Genomic DNA, 21,783 nt, shown 5'->3' with positions numbered 1-21,783 from the left:
TCTTTCTTTTTTTAACGTAGATCTGAGTTTCTGACCTATATAATTTTCCTTCTCTTCTGAAGAAATTCTTTTAAAATTTCTTGCAAGACAGGTGTACTAATGACAAATTTCCTCAATTTTTGTGTCTTAGGAGGCCTCAATTCCTTCTTCACTTTTGAAGAATAATTTCACAGGGTACAGAATTCTAGGTTGGTGGGGTTTTTTTTATTAACACCTTAAATATTTTACTCCATTCTCTTCTTCTTGCATGGTTTCTAAAGGAATCTGATGTAATTCTTATCTTTATTCTTCTACAAGTAAAGCGATTTTTTGCCTCTGCCTTCTTTCAAGACTTTATCTTTGATTTTGTACAGTATGAATATGATGTCTAGGTGTAGATTTTTATTTTCCCTGCTTGCTGTTCTCTGAGCTCCCTGAATCTGTGGTTTGATATCTGTTGTTAATTTTGGAAAATTCTCAGCCATTATTACTTCAAATACTTTATCTATTCCTCTCTTTCTTTCTTCCCTTTCTAGTATTTATGTTACACATATGTTAAACCTGTAATAATTTTCCTACAGATCTTGGATATTCTTCTTTTTCATTCCTTTTTTCTTTGCACTTCAGTGTGGGAGGTTTCTGTTGCCATGTCTTCAAGCTCACTGAATTTTTTTCCTTGACTGTGTCCAGTCTACTAATGAGCCCATCAAAGATATTGTTCATTTCTGTTAGTGTTGACTTCTAGAATGTCTTTCTTAGAGTTTTCATCTCTCTGCTTACATTATACATTTGTTGTTGCATTCTGTCCACTTTTCCATCATATTCATCATAGTTATTTAAATTCCCAGGGTGTTAATTCCAACATCTCTGTCATATCTGAGTCTGGTTCTGATGCTCACTCTATCTCTTCAGGCTTATTTTTGCCTAATAGTGGGCCTTGTAATTTTCTGTTAAAAACCAAATATAATGTATTGGATAAAGGAACTGAGGTAGATAGTTCTTTAAAGTGAGGTTTATGTTTGACTGAGAATTAGACTGAGTTTAGCATTTGCTGTAGCCGTAGTGTCAGAGGGTAAAATTTCCTTTAGTGTCTTGGCTTTTGTTTCCTCTGTTGTCTTTGGATGTCTCTAGAGACTCTTCCTTATAAACTATTCCTTAAATAGGGCCAGAGGCTTGCAGTTCATTTAGCTGTAATCCTCTGTTAGTGCACAGGAGGCTAAGCGTTCTACAGCCCTATGATTAGATCGCAGTCTTTTAGTGAGGCTGAGTCGGGTATTTCTCTTCCTCCACATCAAAGCCTAGAGAGGGCTGGAGTTTGGTATTCCCCTTCTCAGGGTCAGTTAGGCTCTGGTAAAACCTCAGTTGTTTAGGCTTTGGTAAAATAATTTTCCTAGAGTGTAGGCCCTGTGAAAGAGAACAGAAAGTGCTCAGCATATTTTAGAATGGTTACTTTATCTTTCCCCCTACCAGAAATATGAGGGGATTTTTCTCTAATCTTCACAGTGAGAACCTGATAGGGCTCCTAGTGATAAAACTCCAAAGTAGGAGTCCACTAAAGAATGGGCCCTCTCAAAGTTATTAACTATCATGATTGTCCACCCTGAGCCTCTGGCAACTCATCAATTACAATGTAAAGTGTTCTCACTGAACCGGCTTTACCTGCAGACTTCTGCTCCTGGTAAGCTGTGCTTCTCTATATCCACTTGCTTGTCTCTCCAATTTGTAGGGCAGCAGTTTGCTTTGTGACCTCAGTTCTTTGAAGAATCTAACAAGAGTTGTTGATTTTCAATTTGTTCAGCTTTTGTCTTACTGTGAGGATGGAAATGATGACACCTAAGCTCTTTACATGCTGGACCCGAAACTGGAAGTCCATATCCTCTATTTTCAAAGGGAATAACTGTTTTTCAGTGATAGTCATGTACCAGGCATTTTGATATATTATATCACGAATTAGGTAGATCTATTTTACAGAATAGAAAACTGAGGTTGAGTGAGGTTAACTGATTTGTCCCAGATCACTTGTGTAGAAAGTTATAAAGCTAGAATTAGCATAGATCTGTTTGATTCCAAAGCTGATGCTCTTTGTATTCTATTCTCTTCCAGTAAGGACCTCACAATAATGTTATAGAAGCCACAGTAGCACACAGTAATGTTAATTGCTGGATTTGAGTAGGAGGAAAGCAACGGAATTCAGGCAACAGCATTATACAAGAAAAGGTGGCAGAAACATGGAGAGCGTGTGTGTGTGGGTTCTTTGAGTTTGGACAAGAAGTTTGCTTGTGTGGTAGAGCAGAAGATTGGAGGGGTAGGCTTGGCCCAGATGATCTAGGCATTCACATTCTTAAGGTAATTTTACTTTATTTTTTATTAAAGAGAGGAAAATGTATGAATCTAGGAAACACTAACCTCCCCCATGTCAAAGAGCTAATCACTTTCTCATTCAGTTATGTGTCTCCACAAAGAATGAGCCATATATAATGAACTCCAGGTACACACAAAATATCTTTCATTTTAGTAAGGTATGTCCTCTAAAAGTGAAGATTTTATGCAGTATAAAGTGGGTTGCCAGTTTTGCAGGGTTGCGTGTTTTGGGGAAAGGTGAAGAGAAGAGTATTGTTTCTCATTTAATTTTCAGCATTATAAAAGCTTATGTCTCCATTTCCTCCAAAAACATCTGTTAAACTACAAAGCCAATTCAAGCAAACAAAAGAATTTGAAAGAAAGACCAAATGCTCTGTCTCCAAGAAGACATGTTTAGCTTGGTTCAAATTGACATTCATATGCATTCAAAAGCAATTAAACTCTCACAAAAGCAGCACAACAACAGGAGACTGGAGCACTCCTTGTTTTCAAGCATTTTAGAGCTCCATTTCAGGAGGAGGAAGGCCTGGAGCCTATTCTCATTAGTTGCTGTATTTCTAGCTCAGTAAGGTAGTAAACAGTCTTCTCAGGGACTATTTGTTTGGAAAGTCCAAAGTTGATTAAAAACTATAAGAAAAAAAAATTCTTATCACCCTAAACACGAATCTAAAATATCCCCCTCCTGCAGAGTTTTTATCCCAATATCCTAATTCCTCACAGTACTTATTAGGAATTCTTTGTTTACCTGCCTGTGTGTATCTCCCCATTATAATGTTTATTCAACAAGAACAGGAAACTTGCCTGCTGGTATATTCATATGTTGCCAGTTATAAGTATTCATTAAATATTGTTGAATGAATAAATGAATGAGTGAGTGAAGAAGTGAATGAATGGAATTCCTGTCCCAGACTAACAGAAATCATCCTCAAGGCTTGCTCGAGGTTTAAGTTACCATTACATTTCAGTTCATTATTTTAAAACTGTCTGACATCAAAAGTCTTAGATGTGGTAGATTGATTGGTGAATTATAATTTTGGTGTATGTTATCTTCTTTCTCACCCTTCCAGTTTAGTAGATGATAACCCTTCCGATTTTGAATTGTCCAGAGTTAGAATAATAAGCATGCCATATTCCTTGTGTTTAAGCTCATAAGGTACTCCTAGGTATAAAGCAGTAAAAATTAAAAATGAGAATAGATACGGTAGATTCAATTTCCTTGTCTTACCCATCTCCCAGAATAAATCCAATTAAAAATCTTCCAATCAAGGAAAGGAGTAAAGAAGAGAAGAGGGCATTTATTGGATTTGTGACACTGTTTGCACCACCCTCTAGAGATGTTGCTCATGAGGATAGGGTGGACAAATATGAGCAGAGGCAGTGTGGAGCTGAGATTTGTTTGTCCAGCCCGGAGTTCTGGTGATAAGCAGGTGATAGGTGATATGTCTCTTGGATATAATAGTGCAGAAATTCTAGAGAACAGATGCTGCGAGGTTTGTTATGGACAAAGTGAGCATCTGCTGGCAACTCAAAGCCTTCTAGGGCCTCAGGATGGGCTAGCAGAATAGGTTAACCTTCCCAGTGACCATGGCAAAGGTGTAGAAGGGCTGGAGGAGGACTCAAAAAGTATGGAAAGTCTGAGGATGTAAACTAGGAAGACCCCAAGTAACTACACTGGGGTTACTACCTGACCTACTGGACCTACTACCTGAAGGCTAACGCAGGACTTCAGATACCTGGTAAAGTAACAGGGACAGAGACCATCAAATCAAATCCTTAACCAGGTGACTGGTTACCTCAATGGGTGTCAGCATGAAGGGGACATGTCTGAAGATCACGTAAGACAAGGTACATCTCACAGAAGGGCGGCTTAGGATGTAGCCTTAAAGAGACTATGGAATGGAGCTTTTCTTTCTCTCTCCATTATTGCTTTTGTAATAGTGGTTAAGTTTCCTAGAGGTTTGAATCAATATGTGGAAAAGGGAGAGAGAGAATAAAATCTGAGAGTGATTTTGAAAATCTAAATATGGCTGCATTAAAATTCTGAATTGACTGGGAAGTGGCTGAATAGGAAGAAATTTACCTGAAAGCAACTTGATATCAGTTTTCTGCTACTGAGCAGAAATGAGATCTTAATGATAGGAATTATATTTCACTATAGAAAAATAAGTTACATTTTTGCATATATTGGTTTTGCATATATGGGTTTGCATATACCAGTTGAATCCATTATATAGTCCCAGGAATTTAATTTTTTTTTAAGGTTTCAACTCCTGATGATTTTCTCTTTTGTTTCTCTACTATCACTCCTTTGTACACCCCATCTTAGTTTGTTTTCTGGGACCATTCATGATTCAACTAGTTTAGAGTGAGTTGTTAAAACAATGCAGAAAAGTCAAGAGGCAAGGAAGTGCTTATTCATGTAGTTAAAAGAACAATATTCCTCTCTCCCTACCTCTGCTTGTGTTGTTCCCTTTGCCTAAAATATCCTCCCCATTCTACTTAATCAAATCCTACTGATCAAGTCTTCATTCAGATCTTACCACCTCAGTTCAGATTTCTCTGATTGCTCTAGCCCACATTGTGATCACCTGCCCTAAACTCTTAAAGGTTGTGCAGTTGCAACTGCATAGTTAGAACTGAATTATAATGGCCTGTCTTTGTTATTTTTCTAAAAATGTTATTCTTTACTTATTTTGTCAGATTGTGAACTACCCAAATCTTCCTTACCTATCTTTGAACACAAAGTCTTGGGCAAATGGATAATAATTGCTGACTGACTTCAATATTACATTTAGATTCAAAGTAACATTTTGATTTAGAATTCAAGTTAAGTGGGCTTACATATCCTGAATTGCTCTGTCTAAAGTCAGCCAACCAACCAATTAGTTTCAAAGGAGGTGACCAATATGATCCCAATTTGTGGTGTCATGACCGGTACTGAATTCAAAGCATGCTTTAATCAATTTGATATATAATATGCTTTCCAAATGGTATAATATAGGGTGGATTTCCATGATATAAGATGGGTGGATAGAGTTAACATCCTAAGTATATATCACTTTTGTTCCTGTTTCTTACATAGTCACATCCATCCAGAACAACCATGCCTTGCCCCTTTCTCATCCCTCCCTTTCCCATCTCCCACCACTTAGAGTGTTAGCTTCAGGTACCCAAGGGCACAATCAGACTCAAATCCATTTAGAGAATGGGGTATGTCTCTAATAAAAGTGGTAAAGCAATTGCTTGGAAACTGCCCTCGGGGGAGTGTAAAAGTTGTGGTGAGAATCAAACTGAAGAATAGAAAAAAGAATACTTCCCGCCTGGTCTTCAAATTGAGAACGCATTTGAGCTTGCATCAGCCCTGCTGATTCTTGATGCCTGTACCCAGTTATTAGTAATCTTTTATTGGCATGTGTGAATTAGATATTCTTTCAAGTCGCTTTTCATAGCTATCCAGAAGGGTGATGGAGATGGATTTGTATCCATCGTCTGGCCATCACTTTGGCTCTTATCTGACTTGGCAGGTTTGATGAAGAGCTGATTCTTGGCACACATTGGCAGATTCTTTGATGGGCCCATTGTTAATATTGACAGCATGAGGTGACTTTCCCAGTCTGAGCTTTGTGTTTGCTGAAGTTTGTCCTCTATCCTTATGTTCTTATTCATTATAACAGTCCTTTTCCATCTTTTGCATCTTCAGTACTCGGCAAATCCCAACAATTGTTAGACTTATTTTTATGATGTAATTTTTATTATAATTCTAGTGACAAATATGTCTTCTGTTTGTTGAGAAGATGTACTGGCTTGCGAGATAAGGAAGGATTCTTCTATTCAACTTGTAGGGTGTCATCATGATGACTCCTTAAACTAAATCCTCAAGGTTCTTCCCCTTCCTTTCCATTACCTTCATTTAAGGGGATTCATTTTATTCTACTTCCTAAATAATCACATGCTGATTTGTTGCAGCTATGAGTAAAGACTAATAAGGTCACTCTTAGTGTCAAGGAGAAGACATACAGAATCTAAGTAGGAACTGTTAGGGCACACTGATGATTCTGTGACTAAACAAGCAGATTTGTCTTGGGAAGCTATCAATGGAGACCTGTTACACATGTCTGTTACCTTCAGCAAGAATGTGTAAGGACACCCAGGGTAGATACAGACTTCACTAAATAGTTATTAAGAAGCCGCAATGACTTAAAACTGTCTTGGTGTTTTGAAAGCAGTATTCTCTATTGCTTACTAAAATGTTTCCCTTCTCTGATGGACATTGCACTGCTTTTAATCCGAGTCACATCAGCATACTTTAGAATGGCATCTTCATGTTTCTTCCCTTCACTTCAAGGCTACTCATAACGCCCTGCGAAACTGGATTCGGTTTTGCTGAATCAGATTCAGCACTGGATCTACAGATAATCTATCCCCACATTTCAGCCTAAGATTGTCATGGATATTTCCTCCTCCAAGCTATCAAAGTATATACTTCTCTTGATGAGATTTTTAAATTCACCAGTGGTAGCTGATCCATCATCAGTTAGAATGTGCTTAGAAATACATTGTACATTTAATTTTCAAAACTTTTCCTACTGATAAATGGTTTGACCTGTAGTATTGTAATGTTTCTGAATCACGCACTTTTTGGTAGGCTATGGGAATGTAAATTCTATATGAACGTTAACTCTGAAAGAAAAATTCAAACCATTTATTTGTGGAAAATGGCCTGTAAATGAACTTCTGCATTAGAGAATAAAGATGTATTGAAGAAATCATAGAAATTGTAATTTTATTCTGATAAATGTGGCAATTTATTCATATGCATTTAACTACACTTGTTTCTGAATTTGAAAATGAAATGAGAGCATTAAATGAAAAAAGACAGTTAAAATAAGTGACGATATTTATGTTAGGCCACGAAGCCAGAATGAGTGTCATCTGCAAGTCAGAAGTTTCATGAAATGTACTGTAAGATAAAGTCAGTTTGAGGAAGCACTAGCCAGCTAGCAATTCATTTTCTGAGAAGGAAAAGTCTTCTTGAGTAGCTTAACAAAGGCGATACATTCTGAAAAATGCGTCATTAGGTGATTTCCTCATTGTGTGAACATCATAAAGCGTGCTTACACAAACACAGATGCTGTAGCCTACTGCACACCTAGGCTCTATGATACTAATCTTATGGGACCACCATTATGTATGTGGTCCATTGTTGACTGAAACATCGTTATGTGGCACATGACTGTAGTGGAATGACAGAGGCTCCTGAAGGAACTCTACTAGCAACCGTTAACCTGGAGCAGCAAGGAAAAGAGATCAGGATGGGTAGTGGGACATGGGAGGGAAAGGAAGAGAATTAAATGCTTACCATTGCCCTAGAGAAGAACACTAGACTTTGGGGATCAATTATGGTGCTAGCTTATGGTTTATCCTTTAGGTGAAGGCCCATTCTAGAGGGGGTGCAGCCCTGGTTCACTGCAGTGTGGGCAGTTATGCCATTTTAAAAAGGGCGCTTTATCTCTGTTGACTTTAAGCCCCCACTACTTCAGTGCCATAAAGGAAAAACTCACTTCTTCTGTGTGTTTCTCCTGTACTCGCACACTACTACCACACTCATAACACATCTGACATCAGATGTGTGAGCTTTTTCCCACACCAAGCAATTCTCTGTGACACCAGTTTGGTGTCCTACAATTCAATTTAATTTGACACTAACTAGAGTTAACACAGACCCCACAGGTTAAGAGTTCAGTCCCACAAGACTGCCTCCCACTTCAGATGCCAATCACAAATGGTAGGTTCCCAGGCTACCCACAACTTCTATCTGACTTGGCTACAAATCGGAGGTTCCCATGACTCCTTCCTTGGATTTCATTATTTCCTAGAACAGCTCACAGAACTCAGGGGAACACTTATGTTTACCAGTTTATTTTATAATAAAGGAGATGATAAAGAATCAGATGAACAGCCAGATGAGGAGATACCTAGGGCGAGGTCTGGAAGGGTCCCAAGAGCAGGAGCTTCTCTCCTCATGGAGGTGGGGTACACGGTGCTCCTGGGATGTAGATGTGTTCACCAACCCAGAGGCTCCTTGAACGCCATACTATTGGGATTGTTATGGAGACGTCATCACGTAGACATGATTGGTTATTAACTCAATTCTCAGTCCCTTTCTCCTTTCTGGAAAATGGTGGGTGGGGCTGAAAATTCTAAGCTTCTAATCATGGCTTGGTCTTTCTGGTGATCAGCCCTCGTCCAGGAGCCCACCAAGAGTCACCTCATAAGAACCAAAGACATTGCTGTCACTCAAGGGATTTAGGAGCTTTGTGTCAGAAACTCGGATCAAAGACTAAATGTTTGAACAAAAGATTCTTCTAGCACTCTTATTTACAAGGGTTTTAGCAATTCTGTGTCAGGAACCTGGGGCAGATTTTACGTGTATGTGTATATATATATTTCTTATTTCACAGTGCAAAAGATTCTGCTGGCTGATGGCTGAAGAGTCCTTGCTATTTCTAAAGGCTACAAAATTATAATATGACAAGGAAAAATTATATTAAATTTAAAATTCTTTCTTTTCCATTCATCTGTGCTTGAAATACTTGAATGGGGGCACCCATAATTTCAAACAGACCCATTATAACTAGACACGTTTATACATCAATGGGAAGAAGTAAATAGAAAATTGCCAGACGTGTAACAATTTTGCAGTTCCTAAAAAGGAAGTATAAGAACATATCCTTGTAAATAATTTCTATAAGAAACAGGAAAAAATTCCTTAGAAATTGTCTAATTCATAGTTTCAACTCAGTTTGAAATGTTTTTGTGCCTATGATATCAGGAAATGCATTTATAATCATGAAACAATCTGAGGTCAGGAATGATTAATTAGAGCTTAAAAATATGGTTGCTGAATTGAAAACTGCAGAGAGACCTGTGAACAGCAGCATCCGTTCTGTAGAAAACCAAATCGATGAGTTAGAAGATCGACTTTAGGAAGTTGCCCGGGAGTTAGAAAAAAGAGTGAAGAATAATGAGATAAAATATGAGATCCATGAGGACAAATTTAGGATATCTAAAGTATGTGTGATAGAAATTCAGGAAGGAGAAAGAACAGCAGGGAGAGAAGCGATGATGGACATAACAAAGAAAGAAACATAAACTACCAAATGGTGAAAAAGCTAAACTATCATTTTGTTGAGGCTTCTGGAAACAGACTCTCTCACAATGCACTGATGGGATTATAATTAACTATAATATTCAAGAATAATTAGATATTTCCCCAAATTTTGAAATATGGTAGATCCTTTGACTTTATATTTCCATGTCTAGGATTTAAGCTGAAGGAAATACTGATGATGGCACACACACCTTTTATATTACTGAGTAAAAAATATCTTTATTAAATATTATATAAAATGAAAAAAGAGGAATTCAGATCACCAAAGAGAACAGAGGGGAAGAAATAAAGTAGGGTAGTGGTTAAGCATGCCATTCCTGGAGCTGGATTGCCTTGACTGAATCCCAGCTCCACTCCTTACTAGCTCTGTGACCTTGGGCCATCTCTTAACCTCTCTGGGCTTCAATTTCCACATCTGCAAAACATGGATGATAATATTCATATATAACTCATAGGATTTCTTTGAGGATTAAAAGATATACTACACACAAAGCATTTAATAAGGTGCTTGGCAGGTTGTAATAAATATTACCGTGTTTATTAAAGATGTGAACTTTACTTCCTAATATTATTTATGTCGGAAATATAAATGATAAAATTAAAGGTAGATTTTATTTTTTTATTTTGTGCTTAACTATTTCCTAATCTTCCTACAATGATTATGCATTAATTTTGAAAAAAGAGAAAAATTATATCTATAACAAAAAATTATTGGTGATTTTTAGCCAGAAAAGTAGAATCTTGTTTTTATGAAAGAATTGCCTAACGCTTTTGTAAATAACTTGAGTTCTGTATTAAGACTGCCACTATGGGATCACTTTCATGTTTTATTTATTCTTTGTCACATTTCCTGCCATTCTAGTTATTTGCCTATAGCATCTCAGTTCCTGATCTATCCTGTTACACTCTGTTCTGGGAAGTGATGCTGGGGCTGGAACATTGTGAACTACATTTCCCAGTCTCTTTCTAGCAGGCTTCCTGTTAGGTTTGGTCACTAGGAGAGTAGAAGGGAGAAGGAGGGGGGAAGGCACTTCCTTTTTCCTGTGTGCTCATGGCCCTGTCAGCATCACCCTAGCAGCAGCAGCTCTTCAGGCAGCACAATTCAGCGCAGCTGCAGCAGCTGGCCCAGCATCTTTCAGCACTGCTGGAACAAGCCTCATCACATTAGAGGTACCAGAACAGCCTGGCCACGCCACCTCAATGTCTGCTCCCAAACTCCACTGGGCTCCTCTGTGATCCTAAATGTGTTCACTTTCCAGGAGCTGTCTCCTTTTGAAGATCTGACCACCACCTCTTTGAGGCCCCTTTTCTGAGCTCCTGAGTTCTGCCTACACCTATCTCCTCTCCTTTGTCTCTCTAGCTTTAGGGGTAGTAACTGCTCCCTGCTGTCGTTATCCCTGGGTTACCTCAGTGTTTCCTCTCCTTTTTACTATATTAAATCTCCTATATTAAATTTACTCTGTTGAAGTACATAATGTAGTTTTTGTTTTCTTGACTGGACTCTAACTAATACAAGTGGTATTTGTGAATTTGAGAATTGAGGTCTTCAGGACATTAACTCCTCAATGTTAAGAACTGGATACATTTTTTAGAAGAGGAGGTGAATCAAATCTGGTGTCTTTTCACATGGCACTTTTCTGTCGATGCTCAGGTATGTAGTCTTGGAGTGAAAGAGATATGAAGTTCTTAGAAAAAAGGCGGGAAGTAATGATAAGTCCCTTGTATTCCCCATCAGAAAAGATTGAATTCTGCTGCGTGGAACAGATGACCAGACTAATAGTAACTTAAAAGCACAAGAGTTTATATTATACACTAAGAGGTCTGGACACAGGCAATCCAGGGCCTAAAATCCAGCCCAGATAGCATCAAGAAATTAGGCTCCTTCTGTCTTCCTGTCTTGCCATCCTCAGCATGTGGCTTCCATCTTCCTGTTCCAAGTCCTGGTACATTTCCTCATTCCAGGCAGGAAGAAGATGGGAGAAGTGCTGGTATCAACATGTTTCTCCTCAGATTTCTCTGGTCAGAAGTGTATCTCAAGGCCTCACCTGAAGCTACAACAGAAGAGGGAAATGGAATTTTTAGCTTTCTTTTAGCTCTATACACAGAGGCTGGCAAGAGAGAGGAGCAATTATGCTACTCATTATGCAGATACATAGGCCCATCATATTACATAGTGCCCCATGGTAAACTGCTGTATTTAAGCCCCAATATGTAGCATTTGTATTACTAGTACGGGAGACTGATTATATATTGTCGATTTAGGTAGAGTGTTAAGTTCTTCATTATTTGTTTTCTATATTTGTAAAGAGGGGAAATTTTGTTCAAAGGGGCAGAGAACAAAGCAAGCTCATTCTAGCATCCTTAGCCACCCATTCGGTAGCATTTGAACTTTCCTGATGATCATTTACCACGCAACAGTGACTCTCTTCTGTACTTTCACCATTTGCTACAAGGTCACCCTTGAAGAGCTGCAAGGCAAACCCGCTGAAGTCTTTAGCACAATGCTTTACCCTCTTTCTTAATTAGCTGCTGGGAAGGAGTGGAATTATTTTGCCATTCCAGTGTCCCCATTTAACTCATTGGGACTTGGCTCTGCCGATGGAGAAGGGACCGGGAACAGCTCTTGATGGCACAGCCTAATGAGGCTCTCAGTAACACACTGACGCGATTAGACCTGCTAGCATCTCAAATATGTAAGGAGGCAACCTGCACAATACTGTGAAAACCTGGAGCAAGAAAAAGATTTAGTGATTGTGTTTTATTTAACTAAGATGAAAGCAGCAATCTTCCCATCAGGCACTATTTATGATTAATTAAGATCGATTTTGGAAAGCAATCTAGGCTTTTGTGCTCAAACGGAGGCATGCTAACAAGAGAGGACAATCATGAAGCTGCACAATCTGAACAGTAATAAGCCTGGCTTCAGCCCCACCGTCTAAATTCATCTCAGTGACATTCAAGGTTTGGCAGCCACCTCTAAGCCTCATCACAGATACTAATAACAAATCAACTGAAATGGATGATGCGGATGATGCCAAACCTGCAATGATTTGTATCTTTTTAAAAGCTCTGTGCCAGTTTTCTAGAGATTTGCTAGGAATGGATGAAATGTATATGGCATACATGTGGGCTCTGATGGGAGGGCAACAGAGGCAAGGTTAACACCTTTCAAGGTGGGCTTCCAAAAACAGATAGTGGAGGGAGACACGAAGATGGAAGCAATTGCCTGGATGGAATGAGAATTCAGAGGGCCACAATGTTGAAGTGTACTTAGACATCGATTAGCATTTATGAACATCTAATATCATTCCTCAAAGTGATAGTTCTGATCACAATCACAACCCTGCTCTCAATTCCCAAATTCGAGCAAAGAAATATATTTTAAAGCCACAGGACTAATCTAGAAAACAACAAAAACAATGACAATAGCAACACATCAGTGACTTTCTGGGTAAAATATACATCCCATATGCCTTTTCGTTTTTTCAAGTCGTTTCTATAGATTTGGACCTATAAAGTGATCACTTATTTAATAACATGTGTTAATTACTTTGAAGCGGACAAAAGAAGGAATTTCTTTCACCAATTTCCTATGAAGTAGAGAAAAGATTTCATTTTTCCATTTATTTTACATTTATTTATTGAATGCCAGCCATGTGCCAGGTGGCGTAATAGGTTTTGGGGATACATGACAGACCAATATAAACTTGTATTCTGACTCCACAAAACATGCCAATTATGTGGGATTTAAATGAGGAAGCAGGCAATTAAAGCACAATGTGACATGTGCTGTGAGAGGAGAAGTACAGGGCTCTAAGGGAGAGAGAGCAAGACCCCTAACAGACCTGAATGGTGGTGGGCCCGGGGCAGTACAGAAAATTTCCTAGAGAAATGATGTCTTAGCAGTGATATGAAGGGTGAATAGATTTTGGCTGGGAACACAGGTAAGTGTGGGATGGGGAAAAGGTACTCCGGAAAGATCAAACATCCTGTGAAAAGGATTGGAGGCTAGAGAGAGAAAGGCATATTCAGAAAAAAAAAATTCTTCTCTGTGGCTGGAGGCTAGTGTGCATGATGCCGGTGAGGAGGAAAGCAAGACATGAGCCTGAAGGCCCCACATCACAAAGCTTCTTTTATATCATATTAAGAAGTTTGGACTTTTCCTAAAGTATTTTTAAGCAGATGTGTGCCTTAATCAGATTTGTGATTTGGAATGAAGGAAGAACATTCTACAGTGGGTAAAACTGAGGACTGGGAAACTCGTTAAGAGGTTGTTACAGGGATAAACAGGATAAAAGGTTTGTTATGGGAAGCACAGTATAGACAGGCGGAATGGTGAGATGTGAAAATATTAGGAGACTATTTAGGAAGTAAAGTCCATAGGTACTGTGACTAATTCTGTGAGGGCCACTCTGGATAATCCTGAGTCCATGATGGATGACGGTGGTGTTCTCTGGAACAGGAAATCCAAGATGAGGATTCTGGGGCCTAGGGAAACAGGGCTTTCATTCTGTTTTAGAGGTGTTAAGTTTTAAGTGTCTGCGAGCCATTCAAGTAAAGGTGTCCAACAGACAGTATGTAATTAGTCCTGGAACTCATAAAAGATGTTAAGAGCTGGAAATGCTTATTTGTCGATGAGGAGCCTTTAGACGGTCCTTTTGGCCATGGAAGTGAGTGAGCTCCTTCAAGAAGACTGCATAGCATTAGAAGAGAACCTAAGCGGAAACTTAGAGAAATAATAACATTTAAGAGTTGGCAAAGAAAGAGCCCCTAAAGGAGACTTGGTATCAGGAAAGTCATTAATGGTAGAAGTAAGTTTTCAGAGGGAGAATATAAATGACTTGTTAAAGATGTTTGACTATGAAAGGGAAACGAAAAGTTAGCTGATATTTGAGGTGAATGTGGGGACTGAAGAGTAATTTCTTTTTAAGATGGGAGAGATGAGCTTAACACGTGTACACAGATATGGAGGTTATGATAATCCAACCTGGGGATAAAGTTTACCTTTGAACAGCTCATGAAAAGAGGATTTGCTCGGCAAAGGAAGGATGTTAACACGTTTGTGGAGAGGCATATTTAACCTACTAAAGAGAACAAAGCGTTTCTCTGCACTCTAACAGTAGCTATTTGCATATGCACGGTGTGATTAAAGATTGCTCTTACCTTCTCCCTGGAGCCAGAGTTGTCTTTGGCAATACGTTGTTAGTAAAGAGTTTGAATATCAAAGTTTGTTTGTTCATGTGTTGTTTTCTTCATTCTGCAGATTTCCAGGCTCTGTTCTAGGTGTTAAGGATTCAAAGAAGAAGGTAATGTCTTATTCTTCCCTCAAGGAGTTAAGTGTCTGGGGAAGAGAGAATTTTACAATACAGTGAATCAGTGGTGGGAGGGAGGCATGGGTGGGTGTTATGGGCACTTGAAGGAGGCACCCAACACAGCTTGCAGCCGGAGTCAGAAGCGGAATATCTGCCAGAGTCTTCACTGAAGTCTGGGGGGTTGAGTAAGAGTTTGCTAAGCTACCTTTCTTTCAGTATGTTACATTATTCAGAATTTTTACCAGTTCAACTAAAATGTCCCCCTCCATTTCTTTATATCAGAAGTCAACAAACGTGTACTGTAACAGGGCAAATAGTAAATATTTTAGGTTTATGGGCCATCCAGTGTCTGTTGCAACTACTCAACTCTGACTTGTACCCCAGAAGCAGCCACAGTCAATGCAGAACTAGATGGGCATGGCTGTGGGCAATGATGAATCTTACCTGAGCCCTGTGATCCTGGAAAACAGAAGAGTTAAGAACTCCCCTGACCCTGTTGTCTCCTAGGAAATGGCTTACTGCAAGGAACCACCTTCTCCAGCTGACTTAGATAGGGCTAACCCATGGCCCCCTTGTTTACCCATGATAAGGCCAGACACAAACCATCCAGATTCCCATCTTTTGCCTTGTGCATAATAGTTGAACTGTTTTGTCTCCATTGATAAACGGAAAAAAAATGCTTTTCGATCAAACTTTGGCTAAGATTCTCACCTTCCCCAGGTCTCTGAGCTTTGGCCTACCTTGAGCCTGAGGCAGCATATAGCCCCTCCTTAAGGCTGCTCCCAGAAAATAGGCTGATCTCAACATGAAACATTCTGCTATTCTATCTACAGTCTGACCACACCACCCTTTACCCCACTTCCCCAAACTCAGCTCTTTCTAAACTTGTTCATTTCTTTCTAGGAAAGAAAATCCCTTTGTGCCTAACCTTTGAGATGTTTGCTGATCTTATGGTCCAAGCCTTCTTTCTACTGCAAAAGTTCCCCTCTCTCTATAGCAATAGTCCCCTCTCCTCTGCCCTGCAATAATCCTGTCGATTATAATCTTTCCTTACTAAATCTACGTTTGTTAATAAAAATCACTATGTTGACACAATGTTCCAATAAACCACACTAAAATTTGAATTTTATGTAATTTTCAAGTGGCATGAAATTTTATTTCTGATTTTTCCCCCAAGCTTTTAAAAATGTAAAACCATTCTTAGCTCACAGACTGTACAGAAAAAGGGGAGCAGGCCAGATTTGACCCAAGGGATAGAGTTTGCCAATCCCTGCTTTATATTAAAGAGGCTTCAGGTTTAACAGAACTCAATTAGTTGGCCTTTAAGAGAATTACCTGTCAATTCAATTCAATAAGCATTTATTAAGTGCCTACCCTATGCTCAGCGTTATTCTAGGCCTTGGAGATAAAGTCATGAACAAGTCAAATATTGCCCTACTTTCAAGGAATTTAAAAATAATGGCATTAGTATTTAACTTGACTATGCTCTGCTAGCCAGCCCTCGTGGGCTAGTGGTAAAGATTCGGCATTCTCACTGCCATGGCCTGGGTTCATTGCCCAGTCAGGGAACCATACCACCCCTCTGTCAGTTGTTATACTATGTGGCAGCTGCATGTTGCTGTGATGCTGATGGCTATGCCACCAGTATTTCAAATACTAGCAGGGTGACTCATGGTGGACAAGTTTCAGTGGAGCTTCCAGACTAAGACACACTAGGAAGAAGGACCTGACCAGCCATGTCTGATGAAAACCCTCCGAAAAGCAGGAGCAGAGCATCGTCTCATATAACACCGGAAAGTAAGAAGATTGGTGCCAAAAGACCCAGCAGGGTTCTGCTCTGCTGTACACAGGGTCGCTAGGAGTCAGAATCTACTTGAAGACACAAGCAACAATGCTCTGCTGCTCTTGTATGACATGATGCTATTTCATAGGGGTATGCTGTAGATGTTTTATAACTATACTATACACACAGGCCATTGGTTGCCTTGATAAACTTACCCCATGTTTTCAATCCATTTAAGTGCTTCTCCTTGCAATGTAATAGAGAACCGTGATGCCTATGCAATAATTTCAACAATACTATGATCAATCAAATAAATGTTGAATTCCTTCTTGAAAATTGTCTTCAGACTCTGTAACGCATTCTTTAAGTTTCTTCTGTAGTGACAATTTTTTACATGTTAATGGTGAATTTCAGTATTAGAAACTGCCAAAGATTATTTGAAGCCAAATGAGGTAAATAAATCAGATGAATAAGGGTGAATAAAGAGAACAAGAGATGTTTTCTCTTCTTGAAACTCAAAATCTCTGATTTCAAGGCAATTCAGTTGAAATTTTGTATTATTTTTCTTAAACTGGTTTGTTATGGACTGAAGGTCTATCCCTCAAAAACTCCTATGTTGAAATGTTTAGCCCCCAGAGTGATAATATTTGGAGATAGGGCCTTCATGGAGGTAATTAAGGTTAAATGAAGTCAGAAGGGTGGGGCCCTGGTGCAATGGGATTAGTGCCCTTAATAAGAAGAGACACTACAGATCTGAGTGGCTCTCCCTCTCTGCACACACACAAAGAGATTATGCGAGAACGTGGTGAGAAGGTGGCAGGCATCAGGCCCTCACCAGGAACTGATTTAATGGTAGCTTGAACTTGGACTTCCCAGCCTCCAGAACTGTGACAAATTTCTGTTGTTTAAGCCACTCAGTTATGGCAGCCCAAGCTGATTAATACACAGTTCTTTAGAAATTTCCTGAAAGGAGCTTTGGAAAGTTCTGAGTGACATCAGCATTGTTGGAATGATTTTCCACTCACCAAGGAGACTCTGTTGAAGAGAAAGGCACTCATTTGTATATACAATTTCTTATTAGTTTTTAAAATCACAAATCGTATTTTTTTGAGGCCACTTTGTCTGTATTTGTATGGTTGGCATCTGATTTAACCCCCACTCGATTACAAATTCTAAGCTTATAGACACCTGCAAATCTAAAGAAAAGTCAGAGGTACATCTGTGGGGTGTGCTTCTGTTGGAGTCTTTCTTGTCGTTTACTGTTTCCAGGAAGAACACTATCTGGAGTCGCTTTGGAGCATAAGTACTTATGTAGAAACATAAAATGAGGGGAGAAGGAGAATGAGACATACCCATGAATAAAACCAATCCCGAAACACGTAAGGTGCCAAATTTACCTTGAGTAGGAGGCTCAGTCTGACGTGCTTCTTCCCGTGGGCTCAGAGTGTAGGTGTAGGGGCGCTGCTTGTATGGCTGACATGCCAGAATGCTTATTACTTCTCTAAATGTTAGAATCTCAAAACACAGCATTTCCATAGTTAAGAACATATGTAATAATAAAAAGTGACCTAGTGAACTAACGCTGACGTTGATTAGAAAAATTGATTGAATCAGTGAATGTGTAAGACTGAGATTTACAGCTATCTGCTTGTTAGACAAATAATCACTAATTATTCTACTTATGAGAATCAGTTATCAACTCTCCCTCTCACATAAAGCATTTTTGTTTCTTTTGTTGCCCAGAGCAGAATTTGATTCAGTTCTTTATTTATTTTCCTTTCATTCTTAAACACAAGTACTCACTGTGTGCCAGTGCATGCCTGGAGCTGGGAAAAGGAAGAAAAATAAGGTTAGGGCCTAGGCTTGGAAGAGTTGATGGCCTTGAGAAGGAGACAAACGTGTAAAAGGAATTACAATGCAAACTAAGTGCTATAATACAGTGTTGTCTGAAGAGCAGTGGGAACAAGTAGAGATGTGAACTCTCCTTTGAGTCTGGGTGCTATAATAGCTAATAAACAAAGCCCAAATGTTAGTTAGAAAGGTGAGGAAATCATTGCATCCCATTTCTTCCTCCTTCCGTTCACTATCTAAAAAGTACAGAGTCTGACAAATCCAGGAGCAACTCAAATCAATTTACCAGGCAAAAAAGGAGAGGATAGCAATGAGACATTTTATGAACTCACTCTTTGAGGAGAAAGACACATTATTTTGGTGGCAGTGGGCAACTAGGTAGAAAGAGATTGCTATTAAGTGAAAAATGAGCTTCCACAGGAAGCCATGACAATGAAAGTGATAATTAAATCTTCCTCTAACTTAGGTTGCATTGTAAGTGCTTAGCTGAAAAATGTGTCTGTACCTCCAGGCCTGCAGCAATGACATCTGTTATATTTTAGGAACAGAAAGCTAATGAGGTGGAATCTGGAGTAGTGAGCTTAATTGGGCTTGTTTTGATTAAGTGTATGTGCTGGGAATATTCTAATCACTTGTCTGAATTGCAAAACAGCCAGCGTAAGGCCCCAAATTCTTGCAACCATTTGTGAATCAGTTTGGAACAGATAGGGAAATTGTGAGGAGGAAGGAGTAAACTGTAAAGCAAAAGTTCACATGAAGTGAAAGGATGTAGTGTTCCCTGCCTAATTTTTAGTGACTTTAGGCCTGAATAGCAGCCCAGTGGTACCTGCCTGCTGTTCACTGTGAGTTAAAGCATCTGCCCGAAGAAGCGCGCAATGTCAGAGCTGGAAGGACCACAGCGAGTGCATGCCATCTCACTCTCAGCACTTTCAGGGAATCTGAGGCCCAGAAAGGAAGGAGATTTTCCAAGCCCACTGTCGAGTCTGTGGCAGGGTCTCAGCAAGAAGGGAGGTCTCCTAATTCTGGGTCCAGGACTCTCCCTTCTCTCCCACTCACTATCCAGCCTATGCAGGGAGGGCTCTCCGTGCAGGGGGTTTAAACCAACAGTTCCCAGACAAACACCTGAGATCGCCTATAGGTGCCTGTTGACCCCAGTAATGACTATGGAGTTCTCCCTGTTACACTCTTTTCCCATTCTTGACTTTTCCTCCTTAGAATGGAAATTAAATAATTCTTTGTATGAATATCTATTTAACTTTGTCTTCTTCTTTACAGTGTATGCTTCATGAGTGTGGCTCTCATCTCTAAACCCTGGAAATGGCACAGTTCTGGGCACATAGTGCAACCCCATAGGTGTTTCTCACGTGAAGGATGAGTACAGGAATAAATAAATGGACATCTTGACCCAGCAATAAATGGCTGAGGGAAAAGACCCAAATATTAAAGGGACAAATAATACTCCTACAAGGGACACTTCTATGATTTGAAGGAAAGAAAAATAGAAAAATAAAGGTCTGTCTTGAAGGAGGAAAGGTGAGCTTGGAAATCAGAGAAAAGAGCTCGTGATCTTGGGCATATGTTGAAGGGGGCTTTGGGATATTGAAGTTTAGAGTCTCACTCATACAATTCTCTCTTCCATTCAATTCGTTTCAGTTCAAACAGCATTTCCTGGACACCCATTTATTTTAGAACTTGCGTTAAACCCTAAGAGACAAGGATAAGCAGACCCAGGCCTTGCCTGCCCTCTAGGACCTCAGAGCCAATAATCAATCAACCGTCACACACATTAGTAAGTACCAGCATCTGCAGACTGTTCACTGATGCTCAGAGTTTCCAAATAAGCTTCTGTGTGCCCAAATGTGCCTCTTGTCTAAGGCAAAACATAGATGGAAAAAATGATGTGAGATGGAAAAAATAGTATGTTGAGATACTGAGACCATTAAAGGAATGAGGTCAGAGACCAGAGAGAGAGAGAGAGAGTGTGTGTGTGTGTGTGTGCACGTGTACGTGTATGAGGAGAGTGAGAGTGAGAGCAAGTAAACAAGAGAAATAATATTTGCAATAAACTCCCAAGGTCAGCAATGAAAGTAACTAGAATAAATACTCTTAATAAGGAGGCAGACAAGCAAAAGAAAAAAAAAAACAAATATAAAAGGGATATAGTCTCTGACTGGAGCAGCCAGGACCATGATAGAGTTTGCAGAGCTGTATTTAAAAATTACCTCCATGAGGAAGGGCTCTGGACCGACCCGCAGCCTCTTCCCCACACCTGCATATTATTGATCCATCCCTCTTTCCTGCCACTTGCAGACCTATTTTGGGGTCCTCTTTGTGTGAGGCAGGAATTGGAAAGGAATGGGAGCTGAAAAAATTCACAAAACCCGGGAAAATAAGTGCAGGTTATATGACTCCAATTTCCCTTAACTGCCAGCATAAAGACCCAAACACGCAGAAGGGACATGAATAATCGAAGTAAATTTTAATTAGTTTTGATCCTTCCTTGTTCTCCTATAAATAGGGTGGGCTGTTTCTGAGGTTCTGACTATTACTTTGGCATGTATGTAATATTTACTGGTACATAGAAACACTATGCAACAATTTAGGATAGATATTAAAGAAAAATGCCTCACTCAATGTAAACCGCGGGGATAATTTAGGCTGGCAGAATGTAATTACCCAAACTGGAACACATTCCTCAAGGGAGCAAGAAAGCCTGAGAAGACGGTCTGCTATTGTACCCTGTGATGAGAGCAGCAGTTTTGGAAAATGAAAAGAAAATGAACTAGGCATGAAAGTTACACAAGAAGACCTGCCCTTTTTGGTGACCTTCGGTGAAAAGTGGAGACTTGGGGAATTGCGTGAGACTAATTGCTGCACTGGAAGGGCCTCCAGTTCATTCTGTCTGACAATATATCCTCCCTAAGTGGATGTTCAGTCTCTACTTGAGCACCGCTGTGATGGGGAGTTGACGACCTCCCCAGAATGGTCAAAATGATCCCTTTTATGGAGTAAAGAACTTATATCCTACAATGTCTGCCAGCTGGACTTTCTTTGGCCTCTTAGAGCCATACAGTACGCCTTTTCTCTCCTCTGCCAGATAACTTTCAAATATTTCAATACTGTTTCCATTCATTCTCCAAATCTTCTCCCAGGTAAATGTCCTCTCAGCTTTCAATTATGCCCTAAATCCTACATTTCTAGATCCTCAGCTATTTTAATCTAGTACCTAAAAACAGGCTGTCAATATTTTTTTCCATCCTAGTGTCCAGAATTGGATTCGTTACTCTGGTGCATGAGAGGGCTAGCCCATCACCTTCATGGATCTG

General features: G+C 39.6%; 1 long non-coding RNA gene across 1 annotated transcript in view; it reads left to right on the top strand.

The window, feature by feature from the left end:
* The window catches only part of LOC138917714 (uncharacterized), a 64,722-nt gene extending 47,780 nt beyond the window's left edge, over nucleotides 1-16,942 (top strand). The window contains exons 3-4 of the long non-coding RNA XR_011426162.1: nucleotides 14,775-14,817; nucleotides 15,727-16,942. This is a non-coding gene — a long non-coding RNA (uncharacterized lncRNA). The remainder of the gene's footprint in view (nucleotides 1-14,774; nucleotides 14,818-15,726) is intronic.
* Nucleotides 16,943-21,783: the final 4,841 nt, after the last annotated feature.

This window comes from Equus caballus, chromosome 15, assembly GCF_041296265.1.
Source record: "Equus caballus isolate H_3958 breed thoroughbred chromosome 15, TB-T2T, whole genome shotgun sequence".
In the NCBI taxonomy this organism is placed as follows: domain Eukaryota; kingdom Metazoa; phylum Chordata; class Mammalia; order Perissodactyla; family Equidae; genus Equus; species Equus caballus.
This window is presented reverse-complemented; position numbering and strand designations above follow the sequence as displayed.